Source organism: Ranitomeya variabilis, chromosome 2 (genome assembly GCF_051348905.1).
Source record: "Ranitomeya variabilis isolate aRanVar5 chromosome 2, aRanVar5.hap1, whole genome shotgun sequence".
Classification (NCBI taxonomy): domain Eukaryota; kingdom Metazoa; phylum Chordata; class Amphibia; order Anura; family Dendrobatidae; genus Ranitomeya; species Ranitomeya variabilis.
Genome location: NC_135233.1, coordinates 394,460,779 through 394,485,614, shown reverse-complemented (window position 1 = coordinate 394,485,614; position 24,836 = coordinate 394,460,779). Strand labels below are relative to the sequence as shown.

Sequence of the window (24,836 nt, the reverse complement as noted above, 5' to 3'; positions counted from 1 at the left end):
ACTCTAACTACAGGTCTCCTACCCTTGTCTACTTCCTCCACCCACACCCTCTACCTAGTTCCCCCTCTAGCCTGAGAAGGGGCCCTCCCTAAATAGGGTCTGCCCAGATCCCCTGACCTAGAGTGCTGTGGTGTTGGATGCTAGTGTGCGGGCACTGGGTAGTGCCCCTCCATACCTGAGAGTGGGATGCCACACCTCTGGCTGAGGTGCAGGACCTCTGTGGTGACTGGACCCTCAAGGGCACCACAATTCTATACAGGAGATGCCCAGGTTATAGCAGCTGTACATATAAAATTATATGCAGGAGATACCCAGGTTATATCAGCTGTACATATATAATTATATACAGGAGATGTCCAGGTTATACCAGCTGTACATATATAATTATATACAGGAGATGCCCAGGTTATATCATCTGTACATATATAATTATATATATATGAGGTGCCTAGGTTATACCAGCTGTACATATATAATTATATACAGGAGATGCCCAGGTTATACCATGTGTACATATATAATTATATATATGAGGTGCCCAGGTTATACCAGCTCTACATATGTAATTATGTGCAGGAGATGCCCAGGTTATATCATCTGTACATATATAATTATATATATATATATATGAGGTGCCTAGGTTATACCAGCTGTACATATATAATTATATACAGGAGATGCCCAGGTTATACCATGTGTACATATATAATTATATATATGAGGTGCCCAGGTTATACCAGCTCTACATATGTAATTATGTGCAGGAGATGCCCAGGTTATATCATCTGTACATATATAATTATATATATATATGAGGTGCCTAGGTTATACCAGCTGTACATATATAATTATATACAGGAGATGCCCAGGTTATACCAGCTGTACATATATAATTATATACTGGAGATGCCCAGGTTATACCAGCTGTACATATATAATTATATACTGGAGATGCCCAGGTTATACCAGCTGTACATATACAATTATATACAGGAGATGCCCAGGTTATACCATGTGTACATATATAATTACATGTAAGAGGTGCCCAGATTATACTAGATGAAAATATATAATTATGGTATATACAGGAGATACCAGGTTATACCAGCATGATACGTATCACTATAATAAGATATATAACTTTTACTTATGTAATTACCTATATAAAGGAGATGCCCAGGTTATACCAGCATGTCCTATATAATTATACTGCAGTTATTACCATCCTATTCAGTGGATTGTACAGAACAGACATTAAGTGCTGTGTGATGAAGAAACATGACCACTTCCATTATATAGTAATTTTTTCCCACAGCGGGAGAGTTTCATTTTTTATTCAATTAAAATAAAAGCTGGAAGGTCCAGATGTTCCCCATTTACCGTTATTCGGGATGAATACGGAGCGGAATCTGCTCTCTATACATAATTAATTTTCTCTAAACACCTTGGTACAAAAAGTTGAATTAGTGCCTTGTTTGCACAGCACATAATGAATTTATTGTATATTAACTTTACATATCTGATTGTGTCTATTTTTAATTGCTCCCAAGGGATCGCTTTAAGTAAACAGAATTTTAAATAACATTAATTAAGAGCTTTGAATATTTCATTATTTACATGTTTATCACTTTGGGTTTTGTTATTTATCTTCCAATACATTGTTTCATAGTTTGTAATTGTGCGTATTGTTTAATTTAATATGATTCATGAGGGTTGCAGTCCCATTGTGCTGTCCCTGAGAGGGAATCGCTGACGTCACAGACTGATATTAAAAGGGGAAAAAAAGTTAAATAATAGAGCTAAGGAAATCAATCACTTACCTTTTGAATTTTGCAAAAATAAATTCTGAATCTAGATTATATTTTTGCGAATTCAGCAAAATACTAAATGGTCGCCGATTTTCTGATTTGTTGAGAGCCAGGAAATGGGTGAAAGAATAATAAAATAAATAATCTTCACCACATAGCTGACATCTCCCACGTCAACGGCTGGTAACAAGTTAAATGTTGCTGTTAATCTCTGACAGCTGCATTTACCATGCGCTGGCCACAAATCCTGCCCTGTCTCGTGATCGTTCATAGGAGATCATGATTTCTACTATACATAGCAAAGCTGAGGCCCCACTCTATATAGCACAGGCGACTGGACGATTGCAGCTTCAAGTCTCCTAAGGAGATTATTGAAGCCAGCATAAACAAAGTTTTTAAAAATATTTAAAAAATTCAAAGAAGCACAGCTTCAGATCACCCCAATTTTGCCCCATTCAAAATTAAAACATATTTCATAACCCTGCATTCAGAATGGCCTGATCTATCAAAATATAAACTAAATTAATCCGATCGGTAAACGTCGTAAAGAGAAAAAATTAAAAATGCCAGAATTACATTTTATTGGCCGCCACAAAATTACAAAAAAATGTAATAATAGGCGATCAAACCATCGTACATACCCCAAAATGGTATCAATAAAAATATCAGCTCAGTGAGAAAAAAATAAGCCCTCACCGAGCCCCAGATCCCGAAAAATGGAGATGCTATTGGAATCGAAAATGGCGACATAAGCAATATTTTTTTTCTTGACCCTGTGCTTAGGAGTCAGTTTGTCAGGGTCTATCAGCTAGGCTTCAGGATACTCTAGTGCAATATTGTACTCCTGAATCATTGTTATCCAGGTGGATAGATTCCTCAGGGAGAGACATACATCAACTCTATTCCCTGTTGTTCTTCCTAGGATGGAGGACACACAGCTGTAGATGGATAAACCCAAGGATGGGAGGAGTCTCCTCTCAAATTAGGTTGCCTGCGATTCCCCGTGGGACGGGGGGGTGTTTTTTCTGTGCTCTTACAGGTTATTACATCAATGTCTGCCCAGCTCGTGCCAAGATTGTTATTCCATCACAAAAGCCGCTTTCCCCTGGTCATGTGGAGGGAGACGACCAGGGTGTGTACATTTCCTCCACTTTTTCGTCTCGGTTCTCCATTTCGGATGAAGTAATGGTTGGCAGGGAAACTGAGACTATTACGGTTCCTTTGAATAGTGGAGCTGAAGTCAGTTTATTGGATTCTCGTTTTGATCAGACTCATGGTCTGATTGGTAGGATGCTGGTGAGACTCATTTCCATTCATGCAATTAATGATGTCCCTCTCAGCCATAAGAGTTTGAACCAAGTTGTAGATAATATGAGTTTGTGCATATGGACTTTTCATGAGGAGTCCCTGTTGTTCTACATCTAGGAGCGTATGCCTACTCCCATCGTCTTGGTCTTCCCTGGACACAAGACACAGAGACACAATCCGGTCATAAATTGACAGTCCAGGGAAGTAGTTAGTTAGGACAAGTTTTGTAAAAACTGTTGCTTGTGAGCTAAGATCACTACCGTCCTTCTCAAATCTACCCTTTCTTTTCTGGTGGAGGCAGCTAAGGTGCTACCAGGGAATAGGGAATCAGGGTCCTCTCAGGAGGAGGGATCAGGGGAGGGTGTTGCTTCCCTCTGTATATAGCGAGGGTATGAGTTTGGTGACATAGTGGGATGCCTCTGTTGTCTGTCTGTTTCTCAATGAGATTACCATTTTTTGTCAAATGTGCACATGGAAATAAATGTTCAGGTCCTGACCTGTGTGTGAATGAATACGTGTGGGTGTCCACTAAAAACATCAGGTGGAGGTAAGCATCTGGGACTTGGAGTTCTAGAGTGATTGGGATGTTTCGTGTTATGATCCTGGTGGTAGGATCTCAAACTGACCTGACACATATACCCTGAATATATAGGACAAGTTCTGGGGATGTGGAAGCTATACTGACCGCAATCCTGATCCTATCCAAACACACTAAAGGCAGCTGTGGAGCGTTACCTGAAAACCTAGATGCCTCGTCACAGCCTGAGAAACTGACTACCCCTAGAGAGAAAGCAAAGACCTCACTTGCCTCAGAGAAAATATCCCCAAAGTTTTAGATAGCCCCCCACAAATAATAACGGTGAGTTAAGGGGAAAACACAAACGTAGAGATGAAACAGGTTTATCAAAAGAGGCCCGCTAATACTAGATAGGCAGATAATAGATAGGTGTCTGTGCGGTCAGTACAAAAGCTATCAAAAGTAAACCACGCAGAGAATACAAGAACCCCCACACCGACTCACGATGTGAGGGGCGCACTCTGCACCCCAGAACTAACCAGCAAGCAAAAAATCACATAAAAGCAAGCTGGGCTGAACTCATAATATAATGAGAAACGTTTTCAAGGAAATAATGAGAAACTGAACAAGCAAACTTAGCTTCTCATAGCAGGAGACTGGTCACAAGGAATATTCAGGAGAGCACAGGATCAGGACTGAATACACCGACAGCAGGCGACAAGTAAAAGTCCAGGTGAGTTAAATAGGCCCAGTCTAGCAGGAGATGAAACAGCTGAGCCCAGCCAAGACCAGCCATATCGCTAAAGGCCACCAGAGGGAGCCCAAGAACAAACTCACACAGTACCACTCATGACCACAGGAGGGAGCCCGAGAACGGAATTCACAACAGTACCCCCCCTTGAGGAGGGGTCACCGAACCCTCACCAGAGCTCCCAGGCCGATCAGGATGAGCCAAATGAAAGGCACGAACCAAATCGGCCGCATGGACAACCCAGGAATTATCCTCCTGACCATAACCCTTCCATTTCACTAAATACTGAAGCCTCCGTCTCGAAATACGAGAATCCAAGATCTTCTCCACCACATATTCCAACTCCGCCTCGACCAAGACCGGAGCAGGAGGATCAACAGAAGGGACCACAGGCACCACATATCTCCGCAACAATGACCTATGGAACACATTATGAATGGCAAAAGATGTTGGGAGGTCCAAACGAAAAGACACAGGGTTGAGGATTTCCAAAATCTTATAAGGACCGATGAAACGAGGCTTGAACTTAGGAGAGGAAACCTTCATCGGGACATAACGAGAAAACAACCATACCAAATCCCCCACACGAAGTCGGGGACCCACACAGCGACGGCGGTTATCAAAGCGCTAAGCCTTCTCTTGGGACAAAGTCAAATTGTCCACCACATGGTTCCAAATCTGCTGCAACCTATCCACCACAGAATCCACCCCAGGACAGTCAGAAGACTCAACCTGACCCGAGGAGAAACGAGGATGAAAACCAGAATTGCAAAAGAAAGGTGAAACCAAAGTAGCAGAACTAGCCCGATTATTGAGGGCGAACTCAGCCAATGGCAAAAAGGTCACCCAATCATCCTGGTCAGCAGAAACAAAACATCTCAAATAAGTTTCCAAGGTCTGATTAGTTCGTTCGGTTTGACCATTCGTCTGAGGATGGAAGGCTGACGAAAAAGACAATTCAATGCCCATCTTAGCACAAAAGGATCGCCAAAATCTGGACACAAACTGGGATCCTCTGTCGGACACAATGTTCTCCGGAATACCATGTAAACGAACCACATTCTGAAAAAACAGTGGCACCAAATCGTAGGAGGAAGGCAACTTAGGCAAGGGTTCCAAATGGACCATTTTGGAAAAACGATCACAAACCACCCAGATGACAGACATCTTCTGAGAGACAGGAAGATCCGAAATAAAATCCATGGAAATATGCGTCCAAGGCCTCTTCAGGACAGGCAAAGGCAAAAGCAATCCACTGGCATGAGAACACGAAGGCTTAACCCGAGCACAAATCCCACAGGACTGCAAAAAGGAACGCACATCCCGCGACAAGGAAGGCCACCAAAAGGATCTCGCCACCAAATCCCTGGTACCAAAAATCCCAGGATGACCCGCCAACACCGAAGAATGAACCTCGGAAATAACTCTACTGGTCCATCTGTCTGGGACAAACAGTCTCTCCGGTGGACAACGGTCAGGTCTATTGGCCTGAAACTCCTGCAACACCCGTCGCAGATCAGGAGAGATGGCAGACAAAATCACCCCCTCTTTGAGAACACCAGTCGGTTCAGAAACTTCCGGGGAGTCAGGTACAAAACTCCTAGAAAGGGCATCAGCCTTCACGTTTTTCGAACCCGGAAGATATGAAACCACGAAATTGAAACGAGAGAAAAACAGCGACCATCGAGCCTGTCTCGGATTCAACCGTTTGGCAGACTCGAGATAAGTCAAATTCTTGTGATCCGTCAAGACCACCACACGATGCTTGGCTCCCTCAAGCCAATGTCGCCACTCCTCAAATGATAATGGTGAGTTAAGGGGAAAACACAAACATAGAGATGAAACAGGTTTAGCAAATGAGGCCCGCTAATACTAGATAGGCAGATAATAGATAGATGTCTGTGCGGTCAGTACAAAAGCTATCAAAAGTAAACCACGCAGAGAATACAAGAACCCCCACACCGACTCACGATGTGAGGGGCGCACTCTGCACCCCAGAACTAACCAGCAAGCAAAAAATCACATAAAAGCAAGCTGGGCTGAACTCATAATATAATGAGAAACGTTTTCAAGGAAATAATGAGAAACTGAACAAGCAAACTTAGCTTCTCATAGCAGGAGACTGGTCACAAGGAATATTCAGGAGAGCACAGGATCAGGACTGAACACACCGACAGCAGGCGACAAGTAAAGGTCCAGGTGAGTTAAATAGGCCCAGCCTAGCAGGAGATGAAACAGCTGAGCCCAGCCAAGACCAGCCATATCGCTAAAGGCCACCAGAGGGAGCCCAAGAACAAACTCACACAGTACCACTCATGACCACAGGAGGGAGCCCGAGAACGGAATTCACAACAGTTTCGGCTGTCAGCTGTTCTCGGCCCTGGGACCTTCCAGTCAGAGTTATCACCAGTAATGCAGGCACATAACGTATTCCACAGGTCGTCGCTCAGGAGATTTGTTGCGCTTCCAGAGCCTACGTTATTGCCATCACCATCGGGCTGCGTTTGCCATAACTCTGAGGATCAGGCGACTGCAAAGGTAAATCCTAGTGGGTTGCGGCATCCTTGCTGTACATCATTTCTGGTAAAGCTTGGTCTTAAGGGTCCAAAGGCCCCTCGTTAAAAGGGGGGTACTATCATTAATTATTCATTAATGGATTCATGGCAGCTCTGGTTCTGCTTTAATTTAAATAATGCTTTTTTTGTTTTGGGCTAGCAAGGGTTAATGTCAGTTTCCTCACTGATAGCTACTTTGTTGCTGGTCAGCTGATGTGGGTGGTGGCCACACCCACCATCCTTTAAATAGTCACTTGACACATCAGCTGACTGTTGGTAATAGAGTTATTCTTTGAAGACCATCCTGGAGTTAGGAGCTCTCCGGTATCAGTGGTGTAACTGCAGCTGCTGCTGCTGTGGAATTTTGGATTCCTGGTGTCATTTCATCTGTTGTTTGGAGCTTTGCAGCAAAGCAAGTCTATGAGTGTTATTTCCCCTATGTTTGTCTGTCCCATGTTTGTCACTTCTCCTGTGTTGTTACCATATACAGTGGTAAGGTTAGCAATCTTGCCAGCCAGTGCACTAGCCAGGGTATATTCAGGTCACAATCAGGGACTAGGCACGTGATGGCGGTGGGGGGAAGGACCCGCATAGGGCGTTAATTGAGCTTAGGGGCAGGCACAGGTTGCAGTCAGGAGATGCACCATCCCGCGCTACCCTATTCCATCCCATTGTTGGTGTATGTTGTGTTGTTCACCGGACTTACTCGTGTCCAATTGTGACACATGCTTTATGGTTTTTGTGGCACAGAGGCACAGAGTCTTGGCGGTTTCAATAGCCACAAACTGGTGCAGTTTCCTAATTTTGCAGAATACACCATATTAAGAAGAAACATAAATCTAATGATTTGACCATTTCTCTCAGGTCCCTATTTGACTCAAGTTACAATAACTAGTAGTATGGTCCGTAAGATGCTTCATCAACATGAAAATCTCCACCGAATACTTGGAAACTTTTCGTTCTCTCTTTCATTTTCTCATTTTTTTGTTTACCAACTGTTCATGTTCTAGAATATCAATTTTAATTTGTCTCAACTCTATAATGAATGACGATTGTGTTCTCAGACCCCCGGGGGCATCTGGTTTATTGGTTAGTGATTGGCGCCGTATTACTAAGGTGTTTTTTCAAATGTCACGGCAGCCACCTCGACCTCTTCTACAAAGTAGTAAGTGGCATTTCTCTAACAACTTGTTCGCCCCTCCGTACTGAAACGCGCTGTGTTCTCCGTCATCTCTCCCATGTTTGCTCTCACCTTCCTCTGGTAACCTGCATGAGAAAATAATTGTCTGACGGCACTTGTCAATTATTTTTCAGCTGATAGAAACGCTGGCCTTTTGACTTTGCAGGTTTTATGTAGTGGAGAAGCTGTTGGCGGCATTATTAGCAGTCGGCAGGTCAGGTTGCTGTATCCTGGAGGCAGGAGGCTGGAAGTGTGCGGCAGGCTCCCTGTCATTTGTCTTTGTGACTGTAACAATATTAGGCTCGGCGGTGCACGATGCAGAAACAAATTCCTCTTTATTTCCTTTTTTATGCTTTGCATTCGTTATACCTAAATGTGCGGTAGCAGACCGTTATGGCGCCATATTTGCCTTTTTGTATGTTCACTTATCCTTACCTTTTTCATGACCTTTGGGGCAATTTTCTGCCTTGTTTGCTAAAGATGTAGCAGGGATTTCTGCAAAATGTCTTGCCAATGCCATACATTAGAAAACAGATGGGACTGAGTGGCACGGCACCGCTCCTTTCTTAAAATAGAAGCTGTCATCACATTTTTGCTCTGAGAGCAGCATGATGTTTGGGCAGAGATCCTGATTCTAGTGATGTTTCACTTACTGGGCTCCATGCTGCAGTTTTGAGTAAAAATGTTTTTATCTATAATCGGTTTCACATCTAGCAGTTTTCCGAATGCAGAGTTCTGTATATACCTGCGTACACCACTGATTAGCAGCTTTCTGCCTATGCACAGGGTGCACATAAAGCTACCAATCAGTAGTGTGGGCGGAATTATACAAAGATTATAACAGATTATAGATAACAATTTTTTTTTATAACATTATAACCCACACCATTTATTGGCAGCTTTCTGCCTATGCACAGGGTGTACAGAAAGCTGCCAATCAGTGCTAGGGGTGTGGTTATACAGAGCTCATGGATATGGAGGACTACATGACAGCAGGTTTTCTAGTCCTCTAATGATAAAATCACAGTTTTATTAGCTGGAGATTATTAGAACTTCCAGTAAGTGACATATCAATATCATTGGAATCAGGGTCTCATCCTGCCCCAGGACTTGCTAGCAGAATCCTCGTGACTGATTCTATTTAAAGTGAACCTGTAATCATGATTCCCGCTATAAACTGTTGACATTACAATTTGTCAGCTTTCCGGTGTATCTCCGAAGTGGCATTGTACTATTGGTGTTGGTGTATATTACTATGCACCGAGCTGTCGGATAGGTTTGTACCTCAGTGCCTGTTGTAAACCCGCTAACCCAGCCCCTCTGAGGTAGATTGTAGAAAGATCAAGGGGTCATCATCCACATCACAAACAGAGGGGTGGATCACAGCAGGGGCTGAGGATTCTTTGTTTACTCCCATCAAAACCGTGTAATGCTTATTGGCTTTTAGGTTGAGGGGAAGTAAGGAATTATAGTTATTAAAACACTGAGTAATGGCACAAACATGGTGGAAGCAGAGGGAAATCTGACGACTCCCATTGTCTGCATACTCAGTAAGTAAAACATGGAGATTTGGGCACCTATACGCACACACTCAAACTAGCAGTCAGATTGTTACATTGTTGCTCTTTTTAGCTACATATGGAATGTTGGGTGACAAACAATAAAATTGAGGCCATGAATCTTTACACTACAGTGGATACCCTGAGCCATACTTTGAGGCATCGTGTGATCCGGTAACATTGTGTTATTAGGAAAATTATTGTGTATAGGTTTTGACTTGAAAATGGTGAAGTCTGGTCCTTGGCTGAAACCCAACGCTATTGTGAAGTTAGGGTGTAAGTTTACAGCTCCTGAAATTGTGGCAGTAGGTTCAGCACTGGTTGTACGATTGAGCCGGGACTGCTGAGGAAAAGACAGAAGCGGTCTATTACTGCTTCTGTCTTCTATCCTCTGGGCTACATAATGCTCAAAGAAGTCAAAGAAGTTGTCCACTACTTTTACATTGAAGGCATCAATTATAGAAACGTGATTCCAGCTCACCCAGTTGCTCCATGCTCATCCACCTGGGGCCCAGACTCGGCCTGGCCTCACATCAAGGAAAACAGAAAACGTTGGAGTCCGGCTCAACAGGACTGGATTTTCCTTTTCTTTTTCATAAGAAATTATAGTGCATACAAAACAAAAATGCACTAGGCAGTCTTACTCATGACTCACTCACTCAGCATCCCTGTCAGTCAGCTGTTATTAGTGCCGGCAGAAGCGACCGCCATCTGGAAATACTTGTGGAGATTGGTCGTCTACTTGTAGTGGCTGGGGCTTGTTTCTGCACATCTGCCTCATATTGAATTGGATAGGAGGTGGATGTGTTGTACCCCGCGGGGGACACTGCAAGTAGACGGCCAAGCTCCGCAAGTAAGTACTTCCGGACGACAGCTGCTGCCACCGTCACCAGTAACAGCTGGAGTGTGGGGGTGTGGAGTGCCAGACCCCGACCGATGAGACATTGTTACCCTATCCTAAGAATACTAAAAAAATACAGTAAGAAAAATCAAAAGTGCTGCAAAAAAAAAAATAAATAAACTTTAAAAAATGTATTTAAAGTACATTTTACTAAATATTAGAAACAAAAAATAAGCATATTAGGTTTCTATACAACTGTAGTAACCTGCAAAATTACAATCAATAAACAGGTTATTGAATATGAACCATGAACAGTAGAAATAATACAAGAAAAATAGGTTTTTTTAAAAAAATTGGTGATAAAAAATTTACTGTATATACATACATTTCAGTGTAACTTATATGTCCACCAAAAAAGGAGTGCATAGTGTAACACAATTTTCTCTGCAGAAAATCAGACATCGCACAACCACATGTGACTGCTAAAAGAGGGGAGGCTAAAACGGAAATAAATTGGTTGGTCTCTCTCAGGCCCTCGTCATTATGGGGTTAAGAAAAGGAGGTGGAACTTCAATAGTGACCATATGAGGTGAACAAAATAAATTTATCAAGAATTTCAGGAAAATGTTCTAAATCAGATTTTTTGATCCAATTCACAGGTATATAGGAAAATGGCGTCCGGCGAAGCACTTCATTGTCTACATATCAATGCCGGAAGACCCATATGCTGGAGGCTGGAAGAACCAATACGGAAAATCGAGGACTGACCTGTGGTGGGAGGACAAAGAAGTTTTGATTGAATGTAAATAAATAAATCCTCTCTAGTGAACAATAGGAAGGGTCAGCCGAGAGGTTAAGGCAGATGTATCACCGGCCACTAACATAAACCTGGTCACTTCACCCGAGTCGTGATGACATTATGTGTCTATTGCTCAAAGTAGTAAGAAAAGAGAAGAACTCCATGTCTGCAAACATCAACCAAGGGAGGGTGCTGCTCTCCTAAAGTGGTTGTGTGAGCTCCCCCAGATTGCTGCTGCACCAACCACAGGGCTCCCCCGGATTGCTGCCTACTGCAGGGCTCCCCTGGATTGCTGCCTGCTGCAGGGCTCCCCTGGATTGCGTCTGCATCAACCACACAGCTCCCCCGGATTGCTGCTGCACCAACCGCACGGCTCCCCTAGGTTGCTGTCGCACCAACCGCACGGCTCCCCTAGGTTGCTGCAGCACCAACCGCACAACTCCCCAGGATTGCTGCTGCACCAACCGCACAGCTCCCACGGATTACTGCTGCATCAACCACTTGGTTCCCCCTGGTTGCTGCTGCACCAGCCGCAGGCTCCCCCAGATTGCTGCTGCACTAACCGCGCAGCTCCCCCAGATTGCTGCTGCACCAACCGCACAGCTCCCACGGATTACTGCTGCATCAACCACTTGGTTCCCCCAGGTTGCTGCTGCACCAGCCGCAGGCTCCCCCAGATTGCTGCTGCACCAGCCGCAGGCTCCCCCAGATTGCTGCTGCACCAACTGCGCAGCTCCCCCAGATTGCTGCTGCACCAACCGCACAGCTCCCACGGATTACTGCTGCATCAACCACTTGGTTCCCCCTGGTTGCTGCTGCACCAGCCGCAGGCTCCCCCAGATTGCTGCTGCACCAACCGCGCAGCTCCCCCAGATTGCTGCTGCACCAGCCGCACAGCTCTCCCAGATTGCTGCTGCACCAACCACTTGGTTCCCCCAGGTTGCTGCTGCACCATCCGCAGGGTCCCCCAGATTGCTGCTGCACCAACCGCACAGCTCTCCCGGATTGCTGCTGCACCAACCACTTGGTTCCCTGTCATGATTCCCAATGGCAGGGACATGGGCAAAAACGGACTAGCTCTAGGAAGATGGTATCTCAGGTAACCGCGATGCTGAACCTAACACGCAAATAAAAGTAGCCAGGGGGTGTGCCTACGTTGTATCCCTAGACACCTCGCGCCAGCCGGAGAGCTAACTACCCCTATAAGAGGAATACACAGACCTGGCTTGCCTCCAGGGAAACCCCAAAAGTTATAGTAGCCCCCCACATGTAATAACGGTTAGGTAAGAGGAAAACACAAACGCAGTATGAATATAGATTCAGCAAAGTGAGGCCCTCTGACTAGATAGATGAAAATACAAAAGAGGACTTCGCGGTTACCTCAAAACCCTAAGCAGCCATCCTGAAACTACCTTAACTCCGTTATCAACTCATGACACCGGAGTAGTAATTTCAGATCACTAGAGCTTCCAGCAGCACGAGAAATATAAATGCATGCTGGACAAAACAAACACAAAAAGCCAAAGATTTCAACTTAGCTGAATTGCAGACTTGGAGCAGGTAGCAAGCAACAGAGATGCTCTGGTAACATTGATTGCCGGCACTAGAGTGACTGAGAAGCCAGACTAAATAGGAAACTCCCAATTTCCTGATGAAAACAGGTGCACTGGAAACACAAGACCAAAGTCAACCAGTACCACCAGTAGCCACCAGAGGGAGCCAAAAACAGAATTCACAACAGTACCCCCCCTTAAGGAGGGGGCACCGAACCCTCATGAGAACCACCAGGGCGATCTGGATGCGCCCTATGAAAGGCGCGAACCAAATCAGAGGCATGAACATCAGAGGCAGTCACCCAAGAATTATCCTCCTGACCGTATCCCTTCCATTTAACCAGATATTGAAGTCTCCGTCTGGAAATACGAGAGTCCAAAATCTTCTCCACAACATACTCCAATTCACCCTCCACTAGCACAGGAGCAGGAGGCTCAACAGAAGGGACAACCGGTACCTCGTACCTCCGCAACAACGACCTATGGAAAACATTATGAATGGTGAAAGATGCTGGAAGGTCCAAACGAAAAGATACAGGATTAAGAATCTCCAAAATCCTATAAGGACCTATGAACCGAGGTTTGAACTTAGGAGAAGAGACCTTCATAGGGACAAAACGAGAAGACAACCACACCAAGTCTCCAACACGGAGATGATGACCCACACGACGATGACGATTAGCAAACTGCTGAGTCTTCTCCTGAGACAACTTCAAATTGTCCACCACATGACTCCAAATCCGGTGCAGTCTATCCACCACAGAATCCACTCCAGGACAATCCGAAGACTCCACCTGACCAGACGAAAAACGAGGGTGAAACCCTGAATTGCAAAAGAAAGGAGAAACCAGAGTAGCAGAACTGGCCCGATTATTGAGGGCAAACTCTGCCAACGGCAAAAAGGCGACCCAATCATCCTGATCAGCAGACACAAAACACCTCAAATACGTCTCCAAGGTCTGATTAGTTCGCTCCGTCTGGCCATTAGTCTGAGGATGGAACGCAGATGAAAAAGACAAATCAATGCCCATCCTGGCACAGAACGCTCGCCAGAACCTAGACACAAATTGAGATCCTCTGTCAGACACGATGTTTTCCGGGATACCATGTAAGCGAACCACATTCTGAAAAAATAAAGGAACCAACTCCGATGAAGAAGGCAATTTGGGCAAGGGTACCAAATGAACCATCTTAGAAAAACGGTCACACACCACCCAAATGACGGACATTTTCTGAGAAACCGTGAGATCCGAGATAAAGTCCATAGAGATGTGCGTCCACGGCCTCTTCGGAATAGGCAAGGACAACAACAATCCACTAGCCCGAGAACAGCAAGGCTTGGCCCGAGCACAAACATCACAAGACTGTACAAAGGTACGCACATCCCGAGACAGGGAAGGCCACCAGAAGGACCTGGCCACCAAATCTCTGGTACCAAAAATTCCAGGGTGGCCCGCCAACACAGAAGAATGAACCTCTGAGATGACTCTACTGGTCCACTCATCTGGAACAAACAATCTCCCAGACGGACAACGATCAGGCCTATCAGTCTGAAACTCCTGCAAAGCACGTCGCAAGTCTGGGGAGACAGCAGACAAAATCACTCCATCCTTAAGGATACCCGTAGGCTCAGAATCACCAGAGGAGTCAGGCTCAAAACTCCTAGAAAGAGCATCTGCCTTAACATTTTTCGAGCCCGGCAAGTATGAAACCACAAAATTAAACCGAGAGAAAAACAATGACCAGCACGCCTGTCTAGGATTCAGACGCCTGGCGGACTCAAGGTAAATCAGATTCTTGTGATCAGTCAAGACCACCACCTGATGTCTAGCACCCTCAAGCCAATGACGCCACTCCTCAAATGCCCACTTTATAGCCAAGAGCTCCCGATTACCGACATCATAATTTCGCTCGGCGGGCGAAAACTTTCGAGAGAAAAATGCACATGGTCTCATCACTGAGCAATCGGGACTTTTCTGCGACAAAACCGCCCCCGCTCCAATCTCGGAAGCATCAACCTCAACCTGAAAAGGGAGCGAAACATCAGGCTGGCGCAACACAGGGGCAGAAGAAAAGCGGCGCTTAAGCTCCCGAAAGGCCTCCACAGCCGCAGAGGACCAATTGGCAACATCAGCACCCTTCTTAGTCAAATCAGTCAGAGGTTTAGCAACACTTGAAAACCCAGTTATAAATCGACGATAGAAATTAGCAAAGCCCAAGAACTTCTGAAGACTCTTCAGGGAAGTAGGCTGCGTCCAATCACAAATAGCCCGAACCTTGACAGGATCCATCTCAACAGAAGAAGGGGAAAAAATATACCCCAAAAAGGAGATCTTCTGAACCCCAAAGATACACTTTGAACCCTTTACAAACAGAGAATTGGACCGCAAAACCTGAAAAACCTTCCTAACCTGTTGAACATGCGACTCCCAGTCATCCGAAAAAATCAAAATATCATCCAAATACACAATCATAAATTTATCCAGGTATTTACGGAAAATATCGTGCATAAAGGGCTGAAAGACTGAAGGAGCATTAGAAAGACCAAAAGGCATTACCAAATACTCAAAATGGCCCTCGGGCGTATTAAATGCAGTTTTCCACTCATCTCCCTGCTTGATCCGCACCAAATTATACGCACCCCGAAGATCAACCTTAGAAAACCACTTTGCCCCTTTAATACGAGCAAATAAATCAGTCAGTAGTGGCAAAGGATACTGGTATTTGACTGTAATCTTATTCAACAGGCGATAATCAATACAGGGCCTCAGGGAGCCATCTTTTTTACCCACGAAAAAAAAACCTGCTCCTAAAGGGGATGAGGATGTCCGGCAATACTGTCATGATTCCCAATGGCAGGGACATGGGCAAAAACAGACTAGCTCTAGGAAGATGGTATCTCAGGTAACCGCGATGCTGAACCTAACACGCAAATAAAAGTAGCCAGGGGGTGTGCCTACGTTGTATCCCTAGACACCTCACGCCAGCCGGAGAGCTAACTACCCCTATAAGAGGAATACACAGACCTGGCTTGCCTCCAGGGAAACCCCAAAAGTTATAGTAGCCCCCCACATGTAATAACGGTTAGGTAAGAGGAAAACACAAACGCAGTATGAATATAGATTCAGCAAAGTGAGGCCCTCTGACTAGATAGATGAAAATACAAAAGAGGACTTCGCGGTTACCTCAAAACCCTAAGCAGCCATCCTGAAACTACCTTAACTCCGTTATCAACTCATGACACCGGAGTAGTAATTTCAGATCACTAGAGCTTCCAGCAGCACGAGAAATATAAATGCATGCTGGACAAAACAAACACAAAAAGCCAAAGATTTCAACTTAGCTGAATTGCAGACTTGGAGCAGGTAGCAAGCAACAGAGATGCTCTGGTAACATTGATTGCCGGCACTAGAGTGACTGAGAAGCCAGACTAAATAGGAAACTCCCAATTTCCTGATGAAAACAGGTGCACTGGAAACACAAGACCAAAGTCAACCAGTACCACCAGTAGCCACCAGAGGGAGCCAAAAACAGAATTCACAACAGTTCCCCCAGGTTGCTGCCGAACCAGCTGCAGGCTCCCCTAGATTGCTGCTTCACCAACCGCAGGGCTCCCTCGGATTGCTGGATGAATGAAGGAAGGAAAAAAAAAGAAAGTGGCATCTACTTTTTCATTTATTATGTTTTTATTATTTTCTCTTTGATTTTTGTGTCCCTGGTGTGCTAACAAGGAATCCATTGCAATTTAAATGTCCGAATTCTGTGAACAATATTTTCTAATTGAATTTGTAATAATTGAGTGACCAATGAAAAGTTCTTGGCATTGTGATGCCACCACCTGCCTGTATAAAGGCTGATGGTGACCTATGGCCTGTATATACCTGATGATGAAGAGGATGGACCATCCCTGAAACGCGCAGTGGAATAAAAGTTTTTTTCCTACTTGGACCGGGCTCGTCTCTCCTTGCAACACCCTGTAGATGCCACCTTCCTTTTTTTTTATTCCTTCATCATGGCTCAAACTATGGACCTACCTATTGGAGTGACAGGCGACGGCCATTAGGTTCTTTGCTGGTTTCTACAGAATTTCTGAGTTTCTGTGAAATAAAACTACCATATACATATTAATCAATTGATCCCGATGTTCCAGAATAAAGTAAAGCTATTAACAATATATTCTGCTGCACAGCTCTGAGTACTTTCTTTGTTTCCATCTAGGTTTGTAGCTGTGACCAACTTAACACTCAGAAAAGAAAATGAAGAGAAAGCAAAATATATCAAGAAATTTAGTGCAAATATTCACAAAGGCTGATAAGATATTATATTAAGTGGCAAGCTGCAAATTACCTGCTATTCACATGCAAACACCTCATTAGCTCACTTTCACGCTGACTTTCAATCCTTTATTAACACCCCAAATATCTACCGAGTTCCTGACCTTTTAACATAGCACTTATTTACACCTACTGCATGAACAGATCCAGAATATCATTAGAAGGATGAACGTTCTAGATATTAGTGCTGGCTCTATAATGTGAGTCTGTCAGCAGAAACTGACTGTCCAAACCAAGCATGGCCCCTTCTAGAGGATATAGCCCTAATAAACTGACAGTAGGAAGGCACACTCCGCTGCTCAGCTACGCCCACGGTGCACTGGGTGCCTTATTAGCATATTTGAATAAGGAATATATTCTGATAAACATGACAATGGATTTAAACTCTAAGACTAATTTACCAAGATGAGATATTGGTGACAATTTTTTTTACTGATTACATTTGCAGCAAAAACTATGGGATTTATGTAAATCTCCAGCTCACAGTGCTGGATTTTAACACAGCGGAAACTGGTCTGCAGTCTACAATATGTCAATTTCTCTTCATATAAAGGCCACGTTAACGCATTCAGTATTCGGTCAGTATAAAAATAGATAATTATAAAGATTATTATTATTATTATTATAAAGCATTTTACATCAGTATTTGTAAACTAAATCAAGGAATGGAACAATCAGAGAAAAAGTATAATAGGAGACCTCCAGAGAGCCAAGAGATCCAGACATCCAAAGAACCAGAGACTTTCTAAAGGACAGCAGCCAAGACATCATGGCTCCATCACGAGGGACACAGATTTGTCATTCTTCAGGATGCCAGCTTAGGGACCTCGGCCTCAGCTGGAGGAATACAGATTTGCTGCGTTGACCATAGCTCAACCATGGAAACATTTGTGAAAGCTTGGAATGAGACCCACCAGTCACCTGACTCCAAGGAGATGAAAAAGCCAGGTTGTGACCCTCCGGTCTCCTGGCCTTGTAACTCAATGGCCTGTCATCTTCCTAAGCTTGTCATTATCTCTTCTTTGTGCATGGCACAGGTGCGGTAGTCAGTCCTGGAAGCTCTGAAGTCACAGCTGCTCTTATCCCGGAAAGTCAACGTAAAGGTGAGACTGTTAAGGCTAGCGGAACACACCAAATAATTAGAGAAAAGGAATAAGGTGCGTTCGCAGCCTGGGGTCCACCTTGCAGAGATGGAACCTGCTGCTAAGCAATGACGGACTATATGGTGGTACAATGAGAATAAACACACGGTTTAGCTTCACCCAGTGTGAAAGAAGCGAGCCCTGTTGTGTCACAGGGCCGCAGTACCGCACATAACAGAAATAATAATAAAGTAGCATGAGAGTGCATGCGGTGCCGCTCTGGCGGATGCCACTAACCACCCAAACTTGGGTTAGGAAAGTGTGGAGATAGCGCACGGCGCCACCCTGATGGTCACAGTAATAGACGCTGTTCGTGTACTAGTGTTGGTAACAAGTTGGGCGCTAGAGTACAATCATCCTCCTTACGCGAGCATTCAAACACAAGGGAGGGGATGTTTAAAGAGCAACGTTCACTCACAACACACACACATAAACAAGGGTATACTAGCACATGGCCGTGCGGCCATGCGAACCTTTTATAGCTGCAGCAACTTCAGGACCTTCCTAGAGGACCAATGAGAACTGCTGCAGTACCTGAGCATGTGACCCCAGACCTCCACTGAGAGGTCTTCCTTTGGGCATGCTAAGAAGGTAAAAAGCAGGACTTAGTCACAGAGACGTCTACTCGCCGCTGATCAGTACAGGCTACAATGGCAGAGCCTGAAAAGGCAGCACAGTAACCCTTTGCACAGAATCAGGGTGAGCGAGACGCTGGGACTGATGTCTCCACTGAGCAGGCTCCACTGCGGCTGATGCAGAATGAGAGACTGCAGCAGACATGGTTCGAGATTCCCCCTGTGCAGCGGTGGGAACTTGACTCCTAACATTACCCCCCCTCCTAGGACCACCCTCCTTGGGCCTCGCTACGCTCAAAGGCCGCAATGAGCAGCGGAGCCCGAATGTGCTCTACAGGTTCCCAGGTTCTGTTTTCAGGACCGTGGCCCTTCCAGTCCACCAGATAGTATTTTTTGCCACATACTACCTTGAACCCCACAATAGCATTCACCTCGTACTCATCCGTGGATGAACCCGATGTCCCGGCAGATGACTCAGAAAATCGGGACATATAGATGGACTTTAAGAGGGAAACGTGGAAGGTGTCGGTGATACCAAGGAACGGATGAATAGCCAAATGGTAGACCACAGGGTTAACCTGTTCCAGAACCTTGAAAGGATCAATGTAGCGATGCGCAAACATAGTGGACTCAACTCGCAGCCTGATGTTATGTGCGGAGAGCCACACTGAGTCGCCAGGAGCGAAGGTCAGAGCGGGGCGCAAGTGAGCATAGGCAGAAACCCTCATTCTCTCCTTGGAAGCCCGAAAGGCATCCTGTGTGCGGTCCCAAATGTCACGTGCCTCCACTGCCCAAATATGTCACCAGAGTCTGGTTGGCCCTCTCTACCAACCCATTCGTCTCGGGATGATATGCAGAGGAGAGATTTAGTTCTATGCTGAGTAGACGACAGAGCTCTCTCCAAAACCGAGACGAGAAATGGGGACCCCGGTCACTGACAATTTTATCAGGCATGCCATGTAAACGTAAAATGTGTTTAATGAACAACGCCGCCAAGGCCCATGCAGAAGGTACCGTGGAAGCGGCACCAAGTGCACCATCTTAGAGAAATGATCGGTGACAACCTAGATAACCGTGCAGTTACGAGACTTGGGTAAGCCCACCACGAAGTCCATCCCAACCATCTCCCAGGGCCTGTCTGCCACCGGCAGGGGGTAAAGTTGCCCAGCAGGCCGTTGCCGAGGAGACTGATTCTTGGTGCAGGAGACACATGCCCGAATATAGTCCCCAACGTCACGGGCCATATGCAGCCACCAGTATGTCCTCGCCAAGAGCTCAGATGTCCTCTTGGAAAAGGAATAAGGTGCGTTCGCAGCCCGGGGTCCACAGTGCATTGATGGAACCTGCTGCTAAGCAATGACGAGCTATATGGCGGTACAATGAGGAGACACACACAGTAATTTTGCACCATCTTGGGAATTTTTGCTGAGATTGGATTGTTCTATCTGCCTGTTTGTTGGTTCAATAAATTATTGCCACACTGTTTCATCTTCACCCTGTGTTGTCTGAGTAGCATTATGGCCATGGTGAATGGAGAGCGGGCATTCGGTGGGATGATCCCTGGTCCATACGGTTTCGGTAGCGGATCAGGGCGCTCCCTGACCTCCCATGTCTCCACATTATTGCATTTATAAGAGATTGCGCTTTTTGTTATACGATTGGACTATCAGAGCATCAAGTCCCCTGTAGGGACAATTGAATACAGTGAAAAGCAAAAAAAAGGAGTTTCAAGTCTTCTGAGGGGTCTATTGAAGTCACTAAAAAGTGAGAAAAAAAGGTTTTTCAAAATATGAAAATATGAAAAAAAAATCCACATAAGTTCAAATCAACCCTTTTTGCCCCATTAAAAAGAAAGCAATTAAAAAAATAAATATCGGGTATTCAGAAATGTCTGATCTATCAAAATATAAAATTTAAATAAATGTCCCCAGTCAGTTAGCAGAGTAATGAGAAAAGAATCAAAAGGCCAGAGTTAATTCTTTTTTGGCAGTCGTATCATTGAAATAAAATGCAATAAGAGGTGATCAAAACATCGCATCTGCCCTAAAATGGTATCAGTAAAAATATCATCTAAGGGCACAAACAATGACCAGTCATCCATCCATAGATCACGAAAAATACAAACGCTAATGGTCTCAGAATATGGCAACATAAGCAAAAAAATGACTTTCAATTTTTATACATTTGTTTCACCACGTAAACAAAAAAAACTATACATGTTTGGCATCTGTGTACTTGTACTGTCTTAGGGAATCATATTTGTAGGTCAATTTTATCATAAAGTGAAAATGGTAAAAACATTTGTGTAATAGCACTTTTTATGCAATTTCAACGACTTTGGAATTTTTTCCCGCTTATGTGGCTGCTGTGTGGTACAGTATCAAATGTCTTTACAAAGTCTACATAAATCACATCAGCTGCCTTACCAACATCCAGATTTGAACTTACTATATCTCCTCCATAATGGTTGTCAGTTATTATATTATTTCTTACAATATATTTCTGCAGGTCATCTCCTACAATACCCTCAAAAATTTTGTACACTACTTATGTCAGCTTTACCGGACAGTAGTTGCCTGGATCCACCTTCTCACCTTTCTTAAATATTGGTACCACATCAGCCTTCTCCAATCCTGTGGAACCACTCCTTTACAATAGAGTCTAAGACTATAAGATACAGCAGTCTGTCAATTACTGAGATCAATTCATTCAGTATCCGTGGATGAATGCCATCTGGGCCGGGGGATTTGCCAGTATTTAATTTGCTCAGACATAGATGTACTTCTTGTGTTAAACTAATTACATCAGATGGTGAACTTTTGATTTTTGCCTTGTTGAATGATCCCTGTATAACAGACAGTTCATTGATGAACAAGGATGAGAAGTACCTGTTTAATATCTCAGCCTTTTCTTTGTCCTCTATTATTATCATGTTATTATCATCTTTTAAGGGGCCGATAACATGTATTTTTTTCTTTTTGGCATTGATGTATTTATAAAAAAAATTGGGATTTATTTTAATTTCACTGGCGATTTGATTATCTGTGGATAACTTTGCTAGCTCAATTTCTTTTTTACATTTCTTACTTAGATCTTTATACTCCTGAAATGCTGTTTCTGTATTTTGAATGCCCTTTGTTTGAGTTTTATTAAAATTTGCAGTGTCTAATTTATGCATAATGGTTTATTTTTATTCATGGACATTTTATTACCAGAGGGTATAATTTTTGTAAAGGATTCTAGTAGTATTTCCTTAAACATGCCCCATTCATGGTCGGTATCCCAAGTTACCATGAGATGGTCCAAATCTACACGACTAAGCTCTTCCCTTAATTTGTTGAAATCAGCTTCCTAAAGTTCCAGGTTTTTGAATTTCTCCTATTGAATGTTTGATTGAAAATTACTTTGAAACCTGCCATATTATTGTCACGCACAGTGTAGGAAAGACTAAGTGCAACACGAAGGGATGAGGGGAAGGGAGCCAAACACTATGAAAGGGTAGAGTGGAGACCCCTAGGCAGATCTAAAGTCACCCTGATTGCCCTAAACATCCCTATTGTAATAATTATAGGGGATAACTCAGGAGACTCTTTGCGTGGAACAAGACAACTACAGAACACAGTTATATAAGTGGTAAAGTCTATATTATCACACGGTGATTCAAACAGGTGCAGAGAGAAACTCAAGTCCACAACACTTGGTGTAAATATTAAACGCAGCTTAGCAGTCTATAGGAAACTTCAGAGGAAAATGCAATCAAGCAGAAAGTCTATGAAGCACAGTTATTCTTGAGGATACTTGACACGAATAAATCCTTGTCTTAGTCCAAACACAGATAGATAAGCTTATAAGGCAGTTCAAACCATATCTTAGCTCAACTAGGGAGGCCTGGGTAATAGTCTCAGGTTTTTGCAGAGCAGAAACAGCTTACATGTCCAGCAAATGCAGATGGAAGTAAACACGAGCAGCAGATGAAGGAGGATTACTGGAAACTGGTGTATGCCGCAGGACCTCAGAGCAGAGTAGCAGGATCACCACACAGGTTCACAGGAGCAGGTATATAGCCAGGGAGTAATCAGAGGTCAGGAGCTGGATGCAAGGCAGAATACTCTAGCACAGACTGAAGGCTGGGGTGGAGTTTTATAGCAGGAAGACACAGTGCACATGAGACCAAAGACGCCATCTTGGAAAAGGGCAGTAATGCACAAAAGGTAAAAAATGTTCAGAGTCCTGACACCTATATAAATTCTTCACTTATTGCAAAAGCTAATCCCTGCCTGACCCTGGCGATAAGCCCAACTTAGGGAATAACGGGGTTGCACTAGTTGATCCCCACTACCACTAAAGACAGCTGGGATAGACGAACAAGAGGAACACTTATCTTGAGTAGACTCAGAGATGTAACACATACATACTTCAGCAACACCAAAGAGGAAGATAGCAGACTGCTAGAGCTCCAAGCCTCAACAGGGGGAAATATCACCAGCAACTCCCAGCAGCAGGCTGGGAGTCTATAAACACCCAGGTCCAGGTGTGTCAATTATAGCTGGAGAAGGGTTGCTACTGGGTCAAAGAGTCAGAAAGGTTAAGAAGGTGTCTGCAAGGCCAAACACAGAGACCTTCTGCAGCTAAATGCAGTACAACTGTCTGCAGCCTCAGATGCACCCATGACAGTACGCACCTTCTATGAGTGGTCTCTGGACACTCAGGACCAGTTTTTCTCAGAATAAGAGGAGTGAAATGAACGAACCATCCTGGGGGTATTCACTCTGATGCTGAGACCCATATCCTTTCCTCTGGACCGTAACCCCTTCAGTGCACCAAATATTGTAGGGAACAACACTGTAGGCAAGAATCTACAAGCCTCAAAATCTGAAACTCGAGATTTCCATCAAATTGTACCGAGAGTCCCATCACTATGGACGGGAGGAGTGGAGAACCCTAGGCAGATCTAAAGTCACCCTGTCTGCCCTAAACATCCCCATATAGGTTCTGCACCTATTGCCAAACAGGAAACTAATCTCTGCCCGATCCTGTCAATAAGCCCTACTTAGGGAATGACTGGGTGGGCACTAGTCCATCCCCACTACCAGTAAAGACAGCTGGGATAGATGAACAAGGGGAACACTTGTCTTGAGCAGACTCAGAGATGTAACACAGAGGTCCTCCAGCAACACCAAAGAGGAAGATAGACGACTGCTAGAGCTCTAAGCCTCAACAAGGGAAAATGGTAATATTAATGGCAACTCCCAGCAGAAGGCTGGGAGTCTATAAACACCCAGGTCCAGGTGTGTCAATTAGAGGAGGAGAAAGGTTGCTACTCGGTCAAAGAGTATGAAGGCTTAAGAAGGTGTCTGCAAGGCCAAACACAGAAACCTTCTGCATCTAGATGCAGTGTGTCTGTCTGCACCCTCTGAAACACCTGTGACAGTTATGGTCACTGCATTCCAAATGCTCACTGACCTGTAGATCTGAAATTGTATCTGGTTTATTTGACAAAACCAGATGTAACAGATTACCTCCCCTGGTCAGGTCATCATGCAGGTGAGAGAGGTAATTGTGCTGAATTGTGGATAAGAACTTGCAACTTTTAGCACAACCAAGAAGAATCTATGTACCATTGAATGTCTGAAAAGTTATATTCTTGAACATAGGGGCAGTATTATAGTACTTATATTTTTGTACATAGGAGCAGTATTACTGTAGTTATATTTTTGTACACAGGGGCAGTATTATAGTAGTTATATTCTTGTACATAGGAGAAACATTATAATAGTTATATTCTTGGACATGAGGCAGTATTATTGTAGCTGTATAATTGTCCATAAGGACAGTATTAAAGCAGTTACATTCTTGTACATAGGGGCAGTATTATAGTAGTTATATTCTTGTACATAGGAGCAGTATTATAGAA

The 24,836-nt window shown here is 44.2% G+C and overlaps 1 long non-coding RNA gene across 1 annotated transcript; it reads left to right on the top strand.

Moving 5' to 3' along the window:
• The first annotated feature begins 5 nt into the window (after nucleotides 1–5).
• Nucleotides 6–17,283, top strand: LOC143809510 (uncharacterized). Its single transcript, XR_013222304.1, has 3 exons — nucleotides 6–270; nucleotides 11,179–11,321; nucleotides 17,090–17,283. It is a non-coding gene; the product is annotated as an uncharacterized LOC143809510 (long non-coding RNA).
• Nucleotides 17,284–24,836: the final 7,553 nt, after the last annotated feature.